A 16,514-nucleotide genomic window follows, 5' to 3' on the forward strand; every position below is an offset into this window, starting at 1 on the left:
TGTGCTCGCTGCCCCGTTCTCTGAAGCATCACCAGAAGACGAACTAGAAGGGCACAGCCGGGTGTGGTGACACCTATCTACTGCCTCGTTCTCCCAACCTCTCTCTGTCCTCTGGACCTCAGAATCTACCCTCGACACTATCATGTTCTCATCTCTCAGTGCTCCTTTCCCAGCATAAACTCTAAGATTACTAAGAAAGTGAGATTTATCCTGAACTTTGAAGTTGCTGCAATCAATCAATGCCCTCCCTTCGCAGCACCCAAATGAGGGTGGTGATGCTTTATTCTCACACTGGGGTCTAATATCTCAGCCAATAAAATAGGAATGACGGGACTAAATGTCTGAGCCAGTTTTGGTGAGCCCCTTTCCTGGTCTTTCCTATAATGAAGTGATCGAGTTAGTATCTCACTTCACAAGAGGCTGGTCTGCTTCCATTGCACTTGAGTTTTTAAATACTTTTAGTTAACAACCCTGATCATATCCCCAATATCTCCCAAGCTGGAGGTAGTTTAAGTTTTTCTCTTATTCACCTTCCAATGTTTTTCTTTTTTGTTTGTTTGTTTGTTTGTTTTCTCCTTTTGCTTTGTTATTGTTTTTGAAACAGCATTTCTTGGAACCCCAGCTGGCCTGCTATTTACTATGCACGTAGCTCAGGCTGGCCTTGGGACTGGTAGGTGTGGGTTATTGCAGTTGGCCCTTGATACACTTACCTAACACATACCTATAATCTCAGTGCTCAAAGGCTGAAGTAGGAGATTGTATATTCCAGGCCAGACTGGGTTACATAAAAAGGTCAGGCGGTGGTGGCAACTGCCTTTCATCTCAGCACTCAGGAGGCAGAGACAGGCAGATCTCTGAGTTCAAGGACCACATGATCTACAGAGCGAGTTTCAGGACAGACTCCAAAACTACAGAGGAACCCTGTCTCAAAAAAAAATGAAGTTTATAGTATATTAAACTTTACCTCCTTTATATTTAGGAATATGTATGTATGCATATATTCATGCAATAACAATTAAGAAAAAAAAGAAAGACCATGAATTTTAAGGAGAGCAAGAGATGGTTTGGAAGGATGACAGGGAGGAAGAAATGTAATTATATCACAATCTCAAAAACAAAAAGACCATTTGCCAATCATACAAAACATGAAACTTGGTTGCTCTTGTTTTTTTTAAGTTCTAGTATTCTTTGAAACAGACACACTGCACAATTAAAAAACAAACCAGTGCTTCCTCTCACCCTCTTACTATCCCTCCTTGCACCATCTAACCGTCTACCCCTCATCACTGATGGCATCAGCACCTATTTCTTTTCCAAACTTTGCTTTCTGTATATTTATCTGGAGGCTCCAACCCTCGAGCCCCTGACCTCTGATGACCTTTTCTCTGATTCGGTCTCAGCCACTGGCTCTCATTCTCATAGCCCTGCTTTAAGCATCAGGGTTCTTTGCACCAGCTCCGGAGCCTTCCCCTTCACAGCAGCGGGTGTGAGCATCACCACCCCCTTCTCAGCTCATCTCCTAGGTTTAGTATTTGAATTTCAACATGGCAGTTGTGTCTGGCTCCCAAAACCATTCACTTTTTGTTTTTATTCGCAGTCAATTCTCACAATGTTTAGCTTAAGATAAAAGTTTATAGTTATAACTTCTCTCATGCACGTGCCCTTCTTCCTCTCTACCTAAACTCCTCCAACTGATTAATCTCAATCTGTCTTCTCAAGACCTTCACCCAAATAACTGAACAAACAACCTGGACAAAACCACAACTACAAATGCTCTCAACTTAAAATTATGGACCCTAGATATGGAACGGGCAATGCTCATTGGCCAAAGAGCTCCATGTCAAATCCCTGCTCAGTCCTCCAGACTCCAGGAAGATCATCTCAGGAAAGGGTAGGCTGTGAAGAGGGACAACCTCATCCACCCCACCCAAGATCTGCCCCATCATCCCTTACCCATCCTCTCTATGGTCCTTCCTTGCTGTAAGAATACCCTGTTTCAGCCGGACGGTGGTGGCGCACGCCTTTAATCCCAGCACTCGGGAGGCAGAGGCAGGCGGATCTCTGTGAGTTCGAGACCAGCCTGGTCTACAAGAGCTAGTTCCAGGACAGGCTCCAAAGCTACAGAGAAACCCTGTTTCGAAAAACCAAAAAAAAAAAAAAAAAAAAAAAAGAATACCCTGTTTCCAAGTATCCAAGTATCCTATTTCTGATAAAGACCAAGCCTTCCATTTTATCTCAATTATCCGCCCTTTCTTACTCTTTAGCAATTTTATTCCTACTGTTGTGCAGCACACTCTCCAACTATCATCACCGGACACTCATCCCACTGTCCACTGATTTTAACGAACTTCCCTCTAAAATATCTCCTTTCAAGAACTATTTTATTTTCTTTGTTTTTCCTCACATTTCTCCAGTTTCCTGAAAGCACCGTCTACACCTCCACACATCAGTCAAAATCAAAAACGAACTATTTCACCAACTGCAATCTCTACAATTGACACGACACCATCTTCTTTTTAAAAAACACTCCGGGCTCTTGTCTTCAGCACGATCACATTCTCCTGGTTTCCCTCCTAGCCAATGGCAAGTCTCCTGTGTAACAACTGATCACTGGCCCCTTCTCTATCTGAACATTGTCTATAGGAAACCCCATGTAGTATCACGTATAACCTCTGTAGGGGAAAAAAAAACTTGTCTGTTCAGCCCAAATGCCTTTCAAGCTCTCCAAATTCCATTTGCCCAGCTGTATGAAATGTCTAATACACACCTCAGACATGATGCAAGCAAACAATGCTTTCTGCCTACCAGCAAACCTGTTTCCCTCCAGATTCTTATTTTCTCGGTAATTAGCCTAGATGTTCAAGTAAAAAATGAACCCTTTATTTAGATACTTCTTTTCAACCTACTATCAGATTTAGTCACCAATCTATTTCAAAAACATCTCCTAAATCTCTCTATTTCTTCCCACCTTTAACACAATGCTTGCCCACATGGTAATTTCTCAGCTGAACAACAACAAAAAAAAATAGAATTTAACTGAGATGCTCTCTCAGTGTCTTCCCCTAGTCCCCAAAAGTCTGTCTACTTTGAACAGCCAGAGCAGACTCTGATAGTATTTAGTCTCAATGGAATCACTACCACCCACCATTGGTTCTTAGCAAGCAGACAGGCTATATTATAAGGGTCATGACCTTCCCAAGCAGTCCAACCCTAACCAACAATAGTTGACTACTTCATGGATAAAAGATAACCTCATGTCAAAGAAAATTAAGCAGCCGGGCGGTGGTGGCGCACACCTTTAATCCCAGCACTCGGGAGGCAGAGACAGGCGGATCTCTGAGTTCGAGGCCAGCCTGGTCTACAAGAGCTAGTTCAAGCACAGGCTCTAGAAACTACAGGGAAACCCTGCCTCGAAAAACCAAAAAAAAAAAAAAAAAAAAAAAAAAAAAAAAAAATTAAGCTTTTAAATAATTTTAAATTAGTCTTCTTTTAAGAAGGGATTAAGAAACAAAAAGACTTTGTCCTTTTTGTTCATGTTGTTGTGAAACAAGGTCTCCTTCTGTACCCAAGCCTGGCCTGGAGCTCACTATGTCGCCCAAGCTGGCCTCAAACTCAGGGCAGTCATCCTGCCTCCGCTCCCAGGTTCTGGGATTGCCAGCACGAACAATCATGCTCTTCTGAGAGACACTATTCTGCGCTGCGTCACTTTAATGGTCTGCATGCAATCCACTCTCGGATGCAACTGAAGCATGGTAACTTGAATTAAGGCCTTAATCTGGCCCTCGAAGACTTTACGAAGTTTCTCTTGAATGTTATCCGAATTTTCATACAGACACACTATAGATGCTCACATCCTAATCTAGTTGTAGACGGCTGTGGGGCCACCATATACTCAGCTGCAACAGCAATCAGAGCTCTAAACCCTGAGATATCACTTCAGCCCCAATTCTTTGAGAAGGGCATGTTAGTGCACACACTTGGCTTTTTTACTTACTGTTTGTTGTTTGTTTGTTTGTTTGTTTGTTTGAGGCAGGATCTCATTGTGTAGCTCTGGCTGGCCTGGAACTTGCTTTTTAGCCAGGATGACATTGAACTGCCTCTGCCTTCCTAGTACTGGGATTAAAGGTATGAGGCCACCACATCTGGTTACACTTAGAATTTGATGCCACCTGTCCCCTCTGCCTGGAAGACTTTTATACTCATCTTTGCACCTGGAGATCTGGTCTTCAGGACTCAAGGAAATGTCACTTTTGGAGACATGCTCTCCTGAGTCAGACAAACCTGCAATAAACACAGAGCACTTGACATCGCAAATGCCCATTCTTCATTTAATAACAATCAGGCCTTTCCCCTCCACTAACATCTAAATTCTACAGTAGATAGTGATCTGTAGACCACTATAGTGCCAATTTGTGGAGAAATGGCCATCATGCATTAGACTGATAAATTTAATGAATAGATCACATAGGTGGTGAGCAGAGAAACAGCCCAAGCAGGAAGGGGTGGGGTAGTCTTAAAGTGGATTGCAGGACACACATCAATGAGGGAGTAACCACCGATGTCAGCTCCCGGTTCCCCAGAGGTGTGGGCCGGAGGATGCTACTCTGAAAATCACCCAACGGAGAACAGGGATAAATCAGGTGGAAATGAGTAACCGCAGAGAAAAGCAGGGAGCTAGGAATAAGTCCGGGAGACAACATACACACAGTCAGAGAAGGACTCCAAAGGGAAGCAAGTTATCACAGCAACCGGGTGAGTTCAGTTGCATCCGGGAGAGACTGAGCAGAATACAGAAGGTTCAAAAGTAAAAAATAAAAACTCACTGGCTTGCCAGTCAGGACCCCAATAAACCTGATGGAAATAGATTCACCTGAGATTGGACTCAGGTCTCCAAAAAGCATAGAGTGGAAGGCAAGAAAGTTAGCAAAACGGTCAAAGCATACTTTTACAAAGCTCAGCTTAAAGGCAGGAAGTGAGCATGTAGCTGGCAGTGTGGGTGACTGCATGGTTAGAGTTTGGTCTTGTCTGTGTTGGGCCTTCTTCTTTTTTCTTTTCTTTTTTTTTTTCTTTCTTTCTTTTTTTTTTTTTTTTTTCGCGACAGGGTTTCCCTGTAGTTTCTAGAACCTGTCCTGGAACTAGCTCTTGTAGACCAGGCCTGGCCTCGAACTCAGGGATCCGCCTGCCTCTTGCCTCCCGAGTGCTGGGTTTAAAGGCGTGCGCCACCTCCGCCCAGCTTGTGTTGGGCCTTCTTGTAAATATTTATGATACACATGAGCTGGCCTGTGTGGTTGTACCTGTCTGTAACCCCGGCCTTCAGAGGCTAAAGCAAGACCATTGTGTTACAGTGGATCTGAGCTACTCGGCAAATCCCTGTCTTGCAGAAAGATAATAATAAAGTAATTTTTCTGGGGTTTTTTTTGTTTTTTGTTTTTTTAAGAAACAGGGTCTCACTATGTAGCCTGGCTGTCCTAAAACTCATTATGTAGTCCAAGGCTGGCCTCAAATTCACAGAGACCGCCTGCCTCTGCGTCCTGAGGACTGCAGTTAAAAGTCGTGCACCACCATTCCCAATAGTTTTTCACTTAGTAATAAAAATTAAATGTAAGCATGGGAGAATTTTCACAAAGTAACTGAAGGAGAGCGCATGTTTTTAACCCAAGCATTCAAGAGGCGGTGACAAGTGGATCTCTGAGCTCAAGTCCAGCCGGGTCTACATAAGACAGACCATAGCCACAGTAAAAATAATAGGGATAATAACAGGAAAAGTATGGAACTTGGTGTGGTCAAAGTTGGAAGCTGATAGAGTACCTGGGTTCAGGTACAAAAAGATATAGAGAGGAAAATATTGAGAGTTTTCATGCTATCTCTATCTTCCTGATGACAGATCCAGATCGTATGAAAAAGATATCATTTAAGACCTCTATTCCATCTCTTGGGCTCCTATATAGAAGATACTGGCAATCTTTTTTTTATGGTTTTTCAAGATAGGGGTTTTCTCTGTGTAGCCCTGACTGTCCTGGAACTTGCTCTCTAGACCAGGTTGGCCTTGAACTCACTGAGATCTGGCTGCCTCTGCCTCCCAAGTGCTGCACTTGGAGGCGCGCGCTGCCACTGCCCTGCTGGCAACCTTTCTGAGGAGGGAAATAAGATTCTGTAGTGGATTTCCAACCAAGCCATCATGCGTGGAGCTGACACACATTCACTTTAGTACTCCACGCTGGGAAGGTGGAAGTGTCTCTTCCCTTTCAGTTTCCACTAGCTAGATGGCGTTGAAAAACAAAGCTAGTAGGAAGTTCTACATCATAAACAGAAGGACCAAGTATCTGGACTAAGGGCAGAAAGCCATGCCCAAAAACAACACGTGAGAAAGAAATAAGCGTGTCCCTTGAGCCTGGGTCTATTTTCAGATCTCTCTGTAACTGCAGTTAGTCTTGCTCTAACCACTAACGAGCATCTTTTGCAAAGGAAATGCATGGGTGGGATGAAAGGCTCAACGATGCTGAAAGTTGGGAGAGCTGTAGCATGAAAGGAATCTGGAGGCAAGGGAAATGGTAAATTCAAGGCCAGCACGATTATAGATCGAGACCTTGTCTTCAGAAAATACAGGGAAGAAATGGAGAAAGAGACTAGCAGTCAAGTGAAAGACGTAGCTCCTGGGTAAGGTAGGGAAAACAAATGCGCATGTGCCCCTGACTTGCATGCTTATGTTCCCTGTCCCCAAGCAGCCAGCAGCCCGGATGTGAGAGTACAAAACAGACGGATGGATGCTAGGGTGCAGGCTGTTCAGACAGTCATCGGATTCAAGAACTTTGTCACAAGTAATAGGTTCCTGAAGTCCAGTCCAGACACAGCTACTGAGTCACCAGGTGAAGTGTTAACAAGCGTTAAGTGCTAAAAGGCGAAGTTCAATGGAAGGAGCAGCAGAAGTCAAAGGAGCAAAAATCAGGAAACACCTTACCAAAAAAACCAATAATCATCATAATCATAATAAGAGTAGAGAGCTAGGTATATCATGCCTGTAATCTACAGCACTCCGGAAGCTGAGACAGGAGAGCCAAGAGTTCAAGTCTAGCTTAGGCCACCTAGTGATAAGGGCCAGCCTAAACCGCATTCCTATCTCCAAGAGAAAAGGCAAGGGAAGGGCAAGGGAAGAAATGGGTGTAGGATTATCTCTTTATAACTTCCTTCCATGAAGAGTCCAGAGTCTCTGCTGAACCAGAAAGAAGCTGTGTGACCTTGAATGGGTAACTGAATTTCTCTAACCTCCGTTAATCATCAGTACACAGGATTCCCTGTGCTGGAAGAAACAATAGCTACAATAGTGAACAATAAAAATGTGTTACCAGGGCCAAGGGCTGAGGACAAGCACCATGGTGGGTTGGTTGCCTGGGCTGACCTGGAACTCACTGTGATCCTCGCATCTCAACTTCCCAAATGCTGTATTACTTTTTATTAATAGTAAAAGCTACAATTGGGTGAAATCTCTGCATTCCTTTTATTTTCATTGCTGTGAATCTGGCAGTGGTGGTGTGGTACACAACATGTATCTCAGATACTTAATGGTGAGTTGGAATGGAAGTACGGGTTAATGTTAACAGAACGCTAATAAAAAAAGTGAAAACATAGAAATATATTTAAGATGAGCCATATGGGGACTGGAGAAATGGCTCAGTGGTTCTTCCAGAGGACCTGGATTCAATTCCCAGCACCACACATGGCCGCTCATAAACTGTAACTCCAGTTCGGGGGATCCACACCCTCACAGTAGATACACATGCAGGCAAAACACCAATGCACATAAAACAAAAAGATTAATTAAAAAAAAAGATGACCCCTATGAGCACAGGCCTAGAGGGAGCAGCAGGGGCATACAGCTTCATGTGGAAGGGAAGCCACATCCCCAAAGGCTAGAGACAGAATCTCTTAAGTGCACACAATAAAGAAAGTCAGGTGAGGGTCAGCAGTAAACAGCACCATTGGCAGACTGGCTATCCTAGTAATCAAGAAATGAGGAATACCACTCTATGTTTTCTGCGGGCTTCAAATTCCTGAAGTCTAAGCTACCTCCCTGAATAGAGAAAAACCGCAAGGTTCGAGACTGACAAAGTGATCTACAGGGTGGCTCATAAGCAAGCCTCCCCTCAGGGTCAACTTTGACCTCCTATATAAATGTCCTTGAGTTTTTGTTCCTTAGAATTTGGAGAACTAGAGGCTGGAAAGAAGGCTCAGGACATTAGAGCCCTTGCTCTTGCAGAGACCCCAAAGTTGGGGTTTCCACCAGCAACCCATGCTTGGATGGCTGTATACTCCAGGCTCCAGAGGATCCCAATGCCCTTTTCTGGCTCCCATGGGCCAGCAAACTACAGGACATACCCCTCATACACATGAATAAAAACAAAACTAACTAGTTTTTAAAATGAAAGGACCAGAAATTTTTATTTGATAATGGTGGACAAGCTTTTATCAACTACCTCCTTGAAATTTGCCAGATTCTTCAGTTAGATTTTAGTTTTTTTGTTGTTGCGTTCTATTTTGTTGTTGTGTTTTCTATTTCATTTGGTTGGCCTTGGTTTTTTGTTTGAGACCAGGTCTCTCCATACCCTGCCTGTCCTGAAACTCACTATGTAACTATGTAGCCCAGGCTGGCCTAGAACTCAAAGAGTTCTCGCTTTACCTAAAGTGCTGAGACTAAAAGATGTGCTATCATGTCCTCCTTGTTTTATTTTTTGAAACAGGGTCTCACGAGTAGCTCAGGCTTTGACCTATGCAAATCTCCCACACCCCCTTTCCCAAAGTCCCAAGTGCTAGGATTATACACGGACACAACCCACTCAGTTAGGATTTTGTTTTCTTAAGAAACTTGATTAAGTAAGGAGGTGAGGAAAGGGGAAACCAGTGAAGTAAAGGAGCCTTGAGCCTCAGTAGCGCTGACAGAGATAGGTATCATGTGTCCTCCTGGTTTATAGAATCTTCCAGTAATTTTCTTGAGGGATGCAATTGCCTCCGCAAATATCCTAGAAACATGCTGAATGTATAGGGAGAAAGAGAAGGCATAACATAAACGCTTATATATCCAATTGGGCTAATTATCTGAAATGTAGCTAGTATGTGTCATCCACTGCCCAATCACACGCAGCTCAAACCAACTGCTTACTTCTTAATAAGTTACTTTAAATGAGTAAACTATGAGAGGATTGTACATCCAGCAGTATTGGTGGGTGGTGCAAGGCACTTGGCTAAGACATGTGAGGTCTATAAATCTGTCATATCGGCCGGGGCGGGTGGTGGCACACGTCTTTAATCCCAGCACTTTGGAGGGCAGAGGCAGGAGGTCTCTGAGTTCAAGACCAGCCTGGTCTACAAAGCGATTTCCAGGACAGCCAGCGCTACAAAAAGAAACCCTGTCTCAAAAAACCAAAAACCAAAAAGGATGAAGATGGAAGAGTACAGCAAGAGGCAACTGTAGAAATAAGGTAGGGTTAAAGAATTCTAGCTAACGCCCACTTAGACAGGACCCAAGGAGAGAGGCAGAACCCAGGAGCAAAGCTGGACATTTCCTGACCTTCAAGACAAATGCTTAGACCTGATCCCACAGAACAGGAGAAGCCCAGGAAGGGTGGACCAGAGAGGAGAAGGATCAAAAGCGCGTCTGACTGTACTACAATGAAACATAACATCCTTTATTTATTCAGTTTAAATCAAAGGAAAAGGACCTTGAGAACCTGGTACTCTAAACTATTGTTTTTGTCACTTTGAAATATATTTACGAGATTATTGGGTTATATTGGCAATATATAGCATAAAATCTTAACCAGATGTTTCCGAATCTCTTTTCGTTGAACGTAACGTTCCCGCTTCACGTGTATACAATTTCCAACTAGGCCCTGGTGACCACCAGAAAAAAAACAAGGGACTAATTCCAGTTGTAACCACTCCAAGTCTGTGAGTACTGTCACAAGTCTTAGGCAGAGACAATCTTGCCCAACACCACCAGCTTCCTTAAATCTTATTTTTCAGAAACTGGCCTCTCTGTTATTACAGTTTTGAGGTCTCCTTTCCCTGCCAAGTTAAAACCAGTCATAAATTACATATGTGGTCAGTCCAAAGATAAGAGTACCCCACAAGTCATCACTATCTGAAGAACAGAAAGTCTGAGAAGTCTAAAGTCATTGCTCAAAAGGTATAGTACCCACACTATTACAAGCACCTCACTGTTCATGAAATAAATTAGTGTTTACATCTTCTGAACAGCTAAGAGATGCTCCAAGTAATGTCAGATTGTTTACTCCAGATGGACAAGAAGGCTGCCCCTAGACTCACAGCACTTCTGACACCAAGTGTACAGGGTTTTTGTTTGTTTTTGTTTTTTTTACATGAATCACTCTTCCAGTTCTGCGAGAACACCAACTAACAAGTCCTATAATTTAAACTCCAATTCTGATAGCACAGCGTTCATCAATTAAGGTTCAGGTCCACAAACTGCCCCCTTCCCCCAATCTCACACAAAAGCACTTCAGACAGTGGTCACACAATTGGTTCCCCAGGTTACCAACACTTCTGCCAATTTACCTTCCAGTCTAGGATCCCCACCCCCTCTCAGTTTAGTAACAGGCTATGATATCTCAGATTCAAAGAATGCGTTTGAAAGGTCTATTGTAAAGACCGCAAGAAAATGAAAATGAACTGGGCGTGGTGTTGCATGCCTTTGATACCAGCAGAGGCAGGGAGATCTCTGTAAATTCCAGACCAGCCTGACCTACAGAGCCAAGTTCCAGGGCAGCCCAAGGCTACAATCGCGAGATTCGTCTCAGATATATGAAACAGGGGAATAAAGTACACAGTGCAGTATGGGAACAGGCCAAGGAGTTTCCTTCTCTCTCAGGTCTTCTCACCCTTCAAATATTCGGAAACTCCGGTTTTCTCCAAACCAAGTAATTTAGCATTTTATGAAGGCTTCATACATAGGCAGGACGGTCAAATCACAGGCTGTTCATGATTATCTCTAGCCTCTTGGTCCTCCACAGACAGCAGGACGGAAGTTTCAACTCTGACCTCAAAGCCTCCTACACTCAGCTCCCATCCCTGAAGCTATTAACTACAAGGCATTCAACTCCTATCCCTGACGCTGTCTACAGACTCATTAGTAATCTCCTGAATTCACAAAAGTATACTCAGCCCAGAAATTCCGAGAATCTTAGAACTTAAAACAAACTTGGAACTTCCTGGGTCAGAAACAGGGAGACTTTGCGCCTCTTCTTTTCCTGCTCTGTTTTGTTAAGACGGGTGGCCTTGAACTCCAGTCTCTTGCGTGGTAGCATTATGTGTGTATGCCATCACACCCAAGTCCTGTTTTCATTATTTCAAAATATGTGAGAATAAATAAGAATTAAGAAGAATTAAAATTGCTTATTAGCTATTTCTTCTCATCAATTTTAATGAGCTAACCAAGGCTTCACCTATCAATATCACAAACCACGCTTTCCTGCACAAATAGCAAATGTGATATTGCAAGAATCAGAACAAAACTCTTAACTGAAAAATGAGAAGTAAGTGTATAGAGAAGGGATGGATCGCTGTGAGCTCTGGGCCAACCTGGTCTACATTGCTAGTTTCAGGCCATCCAGGGTATACATTGAGGTCCTGTCTTATAAATAAATGACATAGATGATACATGACATCACATACAGTGAGTAAACAGAAAAGCAGAAGTCATTAACAAAAGACAAAAAAAGGCTAGAAAACAAGCAAATAATAATAATAATGGTCACATTTACTGAAAGACTCAAGTTAGAATTCAAAACAAACTGGTCACAGTCACTATCTCCAATCCTCAGTATTCCCGCAAACCATTAGTTTTCCTTCTGTCAGCATCTCTGGGTTGTTTTGTTTTTGTTTTTTTGTTTGTTTTTTGTTTTTTTCAAGACAGTATCTCACTATGCAGCTTTAGCTTTCCTGAACCTCACCAGGCTGGCCTCAAACTCACAGAGGTCTGCCTGCCTCTGCCTCCCATGTCCTGGGATTACACGCATATACAACTCCACTCCACTCCACCAGCATCTCTTGCTTTCTTTCTTCCGTGACTCTGAGATCTCTCTCTGGCTGTATAACAAAGCAGCGTTTCTCAAGCTGTGGATCAAAACCCCCACAGGGTAGCATATCAGATAGTTACATTATTATACATAACAGTAACAAAATTACAGCTATAAAACAGCAACAAAATAATTTTATGGTTGGGGATTACCACAATATAAGGAACATCACTGGGGAGGTAGAGAACCACTGTAATAAAGGAAGAGGTCTATCCTTAAGTTTTCAGGCATTTCCTGGCTTGCAACCACCTTGGCTCTCCTCTTTCTCCATAAAAGATCAATGTGATCACCAGCCAATCGTTACATAGGTTTATTCATCTTGTCAACAATTCAAAAACAAGGCACATGCACAGCACTAACATTCCCTCTTCCTATAATACTACCTGCATAGGTTCTTCTTTTCTCAACGTAGTCGAATTAGCCAAGTGTTTTCATGAGCATTTAAAACCTGCTTCAAAGCCACGAGTGATAACACCTTCTTATAATCTTAGTATTCGAGAGGTTGAGGCAGGGAGGATTTCCAAGACTTCCAGACTTAAGTCTGGACCAATCCTACCTCCTAAAATGATGATCATCTTGTTTGTCTTTAGGCAGTTTTAAGCCTGTTAATCAGTGGTACTCTCCGCAACATCAACTTGTCTCTAAAGAGTTGAGCCATATACAGTCATCTGAAGGACCAGGAATACCTCCTGAGAAATTTCTCATTAGGTGTTTTATCATTCTGAGAAACATCACAGGATTTGCATAAACGTGGGTGGTTTCCATCCCACTAGGCAAGACTTTTGTGGGACCATAGTTACATAGGTAGCTGGTTAAAATGTCAGCGGGCACCTGAATGCATGTTTTATCCCACTAAACAAACTCCATACATTAATCAAAAATGGCTAAAAGTAATTTTGCTTTATCTACTATTTATTGCTTCATAATCCTACACACAACTGCATAAAACTTCCTTTAAGAAACCAAATGTAGCCAGGTGGCGCAGGCCTTTAATCCTAGCACTTGAGAGGCGGAGGTAGGCGGATCTCTGTGAGTTCGAGGCCAGCCTGGTCTAGAAGAACAGGCTCCAAAGCTACAGAGAAACCCTGTCTCAAAAAAACTAAAACAAAAAGGAAAAAAGCCAAATGTAATATCTCTATAATTTCTGGTGCCTTCTGAAGAATTGTTTTTGCGCTGGGGAACACAAAGAATCAAGCTTCAGAAAACATCAACATGTTCCAAAACTAAAGAAAAGCAATTAGATAATGGTCTAGAAATTGTTCCCTCTGTTAATAACCACAGCTGCCACTAGCCCTCCTCCTGCTGCCCCAACTAAAGGAGAAAATCCTGGATAATTCATGCTTACCATATAAGAACTAAATTGCCTGCCTTGCTGTATTCTTTTCCTAAAATTTGCTTTTTCAATACAAAAAAAAAATAGGAGGAAGGACACTAACATTTTAGAAACTGGTTGCCTCTGGAGTATATTCCCAGGGACTGTAGTCCTGCTCTACATTATTACCCATGGTTCGCTTGTGACACTTAGTGAATTTGAATATGTTCCCTCAGGCCAAAAAAAAAATCTGTTTCTTAGATTCTGATACATTGTTCCAGTTTAGTCAGTGCTTGAGAAAGCATTTGTGGGAGCTTAGTAGAAGCCAGTGGCCGTTCCGGGTCCTAGAGATCTCAAAATGTCTAAGACACACCATACCCAAGTCAAAGCTTACATCCTGGAGCTGCACAGGACATAAATAAAATAACCACATTGAATTATATAAGAATTATATCAGTTTGTCATCGTGATTTATCCAGAGTGGTCATCAAATCGTGATTACATATAAATATTAATTACAAGAACTAAGCAAGAAGGCACAACACCCATTGAGAACTGCTAACTCTGTTTTGCTCCTTAGCAGAACCATGCAATTGCCTTCCCCTGCTGCCTAGAATGACTTTATAAACTATGCGACCTCTCCGAACACAGAGTTCTACCGATTTTGTCTCTCTTCTCACCCATTACTCACCGGGGGTGAAAGGTTAAATTGCTAAAATAAAGGAAGTATGGTCATTTGACTAATTTCCCTATGAGAAACCTGGGAGGTTTCAACACACTAATCATTAAGGCCCCCGAGACAGCACAATGCCATTGGGCAATGGCATCCAGGCTTCGTGGTCTGATCAATAGTGACTGAGTAGTCCCTGGTCCCAGGGTGGCCATCGCCAGTACTTTCCACCTTCAAAAGGGAAACTCCGAGGCGCTAAACTTTGGAATATATGCAAATTACAAAGTTTTGTTTTAAGCAACGAGGACATTCATTTACCAACTTCCTTCTCTAACCCATTTGTACAAACTGACAAATGTAACTGTTGGCTGTTTCTGTAGCAACCTCCTGGGATATTTACGGGTTGTGTCCTGGGATATTTATGAGCCTGTCACTGTGATTTTGGGAGAACTTGTGTTGGTGGGGAAAAGTTGTTTCAGGGGTACATGTATCTCCTCGTGGGGAGAAGGAAGGTCTCGGGAACACTATCTGCTAAGACCCTTTGAGCCACCGCACTCAGCAAACTTTCTTTAACTAGAAGCAGTTGCCTTGTGGAGAGTGGAGGCTGTTGCTGCCGTACACGGTGCGTTTCCTCCTAGCCCAGTCACACACCCTGGCAATTGAGTTTCTCAAAGAAAGCCTCCTCCCTCCTCCAGAAGGGTCTCCCGACCCTCACCACAGAAGGAAACAGCAACCCTTCTCACCGGAGGAGCCACATTCGCAACTGAAAAGTTTGCATAAAGTTTCACTGATGTGCAGACTCCCTGCCTCTTCCTAGGGAAAGTGTATTACAAAGGTATTCCAGCCTCGTCCAGCCCTGAACGAGAAGAAAGTCTCAAGCCTCCCCCAGTTTCCCGCCACCACCTCCGCCACACCTCAGTCCCACAGAGTCCGAGTTAGGGTGCTCAGAAAGGGACCACTTTCCCCTAGAAGCCAGGGCGGAGGAGAAGCGGGTGGCCAGGACGCACACACCTGAGATCAGTCCTCACGCGCGAGGGGACAGCGGGTGGGTAGGGTCGCCAGGATCGTCCAGTCAGGGCGGAGTCGGCCTCGCTGAGAACCAGAGTGGCCCTGGGCTAGCGGCAAGCGCGCCGGGAGGTCACCGGGTCAGGCGGGGCCACGGTAACCCGACCCGCCCGCCGACGCCCCTCCCGGACACTTCCTCCTCCCACTTCGTGCGCCTCCGCCTCCCCGGGGGATGACCCTGCGACTCCGCCACCGCGTGCGCCGCGACACCGCGGGCCCGGGCTCCTCGGCCCGGCGGGGAAACGCGGAAGTGCAGGCGGGTGTGCGAGCCGCGGGCTGGGAAGGGCGGCTGCAGACTCGCGCTCTGGGCCTCGCGGGGACATAAGCTGGCCCTGCCCCCCGCCCCGGGGTGATCGATCCTGCTCTGCGCCCGGGCGGAGAGGGACTCCATACCCCGCCACTCCTCGCCAGCTGGAGGGAAGACGAGAGGGCTGAGCTAGGCCCGGGAAGCCGGCGGGGTGTCGGGTTCCTGTCCCTCCCCACGCTGGCCCCCCCCCCCCACCCCCCCCCCCCCGCCATCTGCCCGGGAGGAGGACGTTCGCCCTCCTGCTGCCCGCCGGGGTTGCCTTACCTGATCACGCGTCGCGCGTCCCCAGATCCGGCGTTCCCCCCTCCCCCACCACACCTCTCAGTCGCCAGGCTTCCCTGGGCCTAGAAAGGCGTCTGGGAGTCGGGGGACCCTGGGGACAGGGCCTGCAGCTCTCAGTCCGGCTACCTCAGCGCGTTCTGAGAGCTCTCCAGGCCTCTTGACCCCAGGCCTGAATGTTATAGCACAGTGACCCTCGGAGAAGACCAAGCTCGGTCAGCAGGGGTGGGATGCTGAGCACTGGCCCAACAGGGCCCAGCCCTCGTACAGGTTGGGGGAGGCAGAGAGCCCTGGCTGCGGAGCCACAGGCTTCCCACTTGCACCCCCTCCCATCCCGACCTTGCCCACTGAGCATGCCCAGCTCACTTGTTGCAACTACAAGGGTTAGGCAAACCCAATGGTACCCAAAGAGGGGTTAGGTTGGGTTCCGAAAGACCCCACTTTGTTAAGGCTTTAAATCATGAGATATAACTGTTTCCACCCACTGTGGTGTTAGAAAAATATGGAGGGACTGATCCGAAATAAAGCAGCCAAGTTAGTTTGAGGAAAAGTCTAACAGTGTTTAGTAATCAATTGCATATATATTTGGTTTTTCAAGACAGGGTTTCTCTATGTTATGTAGCTCAGGCTGTCTTGGAGCTCACTCTGTAGACTGTGCTGGCCTGGAACTCCTTCCTGCCTCTGCCTCCCAAGTGCCAGGATTAAAGCCCTGGGCCACCAATGCCCAACTTTTATTTAGTATTCTTTTTTTTTTTTTTTTTTTTTTTTTTTTGGTTTTTCGAGACAGGGTTT

The 16,514-nt window shown here is 44.8% G+C and overlaps 1 protein-coding gene across 1 annotated transcript in view; it reads right to left on the reverse strand.

Moving 5' to 3' along the window:
* The window catches only part of Gpd2 (glycerol-3-phosphate dehydrogenase 2), a 137,540-nt gene extending 122,218 nt beyond the window's left edge, over nt 1–15,322 (reverse strand). Inside the window, exon 1 of the mRNA XM_038337683.1 lies at nt 15,083–15,322. The gene's annotated coding sequence lies outside the window, so the exon portion shown is untranslated. The remainder of the gene's footprint in view (nt 1–15,082) is intronic.
* Nucleotides 15,323–16,514: the final 1,192 nt, after the last annotated feature.

The sequence above is a fragment of the Arvicola amphibius genome, chromosome 7, assembly GCF_903992535.2.
Source record: "Arvicola amphibius chromosome 7, mArvAmp1.2, whole genome shotgun sequence".
Taxonomy (NCBI): domain Eukaryota; kingdom Metazoa; phylum Chordata; class Mammalia; order Rodentia; family Cricetidae; genus Arvicola; species Arvicola amphibius.